A 2,588-nucleotide genomic window follows, 5' to 3' on the forward strand; every position below is an offset into this window, starting at 1 on the left:
TAATTCACTGTGAAAAGTCTAATTAGCTTTGCAGATAAGAGCTAAAGGTCTGTGCAAGTTTCACCAGTCTGCCCTAATCTCCCAAATTACTCAGGCAAATCATTAAAAGAAATCCATCAGCAGTTGCTTTCCAGGCTCCCAAAAAATGACCAGTGACTTTGCCTTAGCTAACAGTAAATAATCAACTCTGAGACTGACACAGTTCTGAGGAGCAACTATCTACTCACATCATTTCCATTAAACTCAATAATAACATTATTTACCAACGAGAGTTCTGTACTCTCTTCCCTGATGTCTAAGTCCATCTCCTTCCATAAACCATATCCAACTCATTCATGGGTCCAAACTACCTAATTGCAGAGACTCGTTCTACTCTGAATCTCTTGGATATTTTCTTTGTTCTTAGTTTGGAAGCTACTCTAAGTAATGCCCCATGTTCATTTCTGGAAGTGCTTGGATTATTTTATGTGGTGCAAGGGATTGAGCCCAGGTAGGCATCATGCAAGGCAAGCAAGCACCTTACATCTGTACTATATCTCCAGCCCTATTTTATACACATTTCTTTATTTCAGAATATAAGGTTCCTGTCTTCTGGTACTGGCTACATTTTAATATACATATGCTTTATTTCTTAATTATATGTATATTTTATTTCCTAATCATACATAGGAGATACTTTAGATGGTGAAAATGTATAGTAATATAAATAGCACGAACTTTGAGGACATATAGATATAGAAATGAATTCAAATCCCCACTTCACATTAGAGTGATCAATTAACTACAATGAGTACCCATTGTATTTTCTATAAATAGACCTAGAAGGAGTGTGATAAGGACAAAATTAAAAAGAATTGGAAAACACCTGTGTAATCTTTCCCCATTGCACCAGGAAATATACTGCATATCTACATATTGCTATTCTCTATTGACAGCAGAATATCCCTATTACACCAGAAGATATTTTACCTTAAAAGTCATACTTATACTGATCAAGGATAGTGATTTGCTTATTGTAGGTACAATGTCATAGCATTTTGTGAGTCAGAATTTGATAGGGAAGTGGTTTTTTTAGATACCAATCAATAAAAAATATAATGAGATTATATTTAGGCAATAACATATATCTCAAGGAGGCAGATTGCAAGATCTCTATGCTTTAAGATATCATGAAGAAATGTCTAGGCTAACCTGCCAAAAGCATTGTATTTTTAATTTCTGTAATAAATGTGCATGTTCATCATCAACATTATTTTTTAAAAGCTTCACAGATCTTACCTCCTTCCTCTAATTGGATGCCTGAGTCTTATTTTATGCCATTCCTAAGATATTTCTCTAAAACAAAAATATTTTCTTAGAAGTTTTATTTTTTTAGTCAGACTGAAAAATAACAAAGATCCAGATGGGGATTTTTCTAAGTAAATGGACCAGCAGAAATAGTCTTTGGGGCCTAGGCAGAGATTTAAAACCACAGACAAGGAACAGGGATAACTCTGATTTCAAGTGACAGAAAAAACAATTTAAACCAAACTAAGGGGAACATTTTATAATAAGAATTCTGAGTATTCTCATGTGATCAAAGGTCTGGGAAATAGTTCCAAGTAGTTATTTAAATGCTTGCATTTCTCTCTCTATTTCCTCTAACTACCCCTCCACACATATTTGTTCCTGTTGAACACTCACACACACATTCTTTTTTTTTTTTTTAAGTCTACAGCACCCTGTTTTCCCAGGCGGTCTCCCATCCAAATACTAACCAGGCCTGACCCTGCTTAGCTTCCGAGATTAGACGAGATGGGGAGCGTTCAGGACGGTATGGCTGTAGACTCACACACACATTCTGTCTCTCTCTTTCTGTCTCTGTCTCTCCTGTCTCTGTCTCTCTGTCTCTGCCTCTGTCTCTCTGTCTCTGTCTCTGTCTCTCTCTCTGTCTCTCCCTCTCTCCCCGTCTCTCTCCTCTAGATGCACCAATTTGGCCATTGGCAGCTCTGAAGCACTAGATTTTATAGCTTTAGTTATCAGTCATTGATATAACTATTTCAATCAAGTATCTAAGTTATTAAAAAAGCTAGTGTTTGGATCAAGTAGAAAGCTCTAGAATTATGAAGCATGGCCAAGAGTAAAATCATGTTGCTCAAGATTGCTGTTCCATGATAACCCTGGATATAGGGATAAGCCAAGTGAAAAAGAGAAGGAATCTAAGCAAGAGAATTAAATACTATTTGCAGTTAATATAGCAACAGGCAGTTCTCATATTTCTCACAATTAAATAGAATTCCATAATGCTGTCACCAGTAGTCATACTACTGTCACCAGTATGGAAAGTTTAGTCAACTGGGAAAATTAATCATGTGTTCAGAAAACTACATTCACGTATAAGGCACAGTGATAAAGTTCTTATTCTCCAAAAGAACAAAGATTAAATAATTGATTAAAAGTCCAGCTATAGTTACATAAATTTATAGGATTTCAACAAAATAACTTCTAGCCTTTAAATTATGCTTTTTAAAAGCTAAAATGATATGTAACAATGTCCTAAAGGATCAGTAAAAGAGCACGGCATGGATTTGACATACTTCTAAGCATTG

At 35.4% G+C, this 2,588-nt stretch overlaps 1 pseudogene; it reads right to left on the reverse strand.

Annotated features, from left to right (window-relative positions):
- Positions 1 to 1,708: 1,708 nt before the first annotated feature.
- LOC126012839 (uncharacterized) lies at positions 1,709 to 1,827 on the reverse strand (annotated as a pseudogene).
- Positions 1,828 to 2,588: the final 761 nt, after the last annotated feature.

This window comes from Suncus etruscus, chromosome 6 (assembly GCF_024139225.1).
Source record: "Suncus etruscus isolate mSunEtr1 chromosome 6, mSunEtr1.pri.cur, whole genome shotgun sequence".
NCBI lineage: Eukaryota > Metazoa > Chordata > Mammalia > Eulipotyphla > Soricidae > Suncus > Suncus etruscus.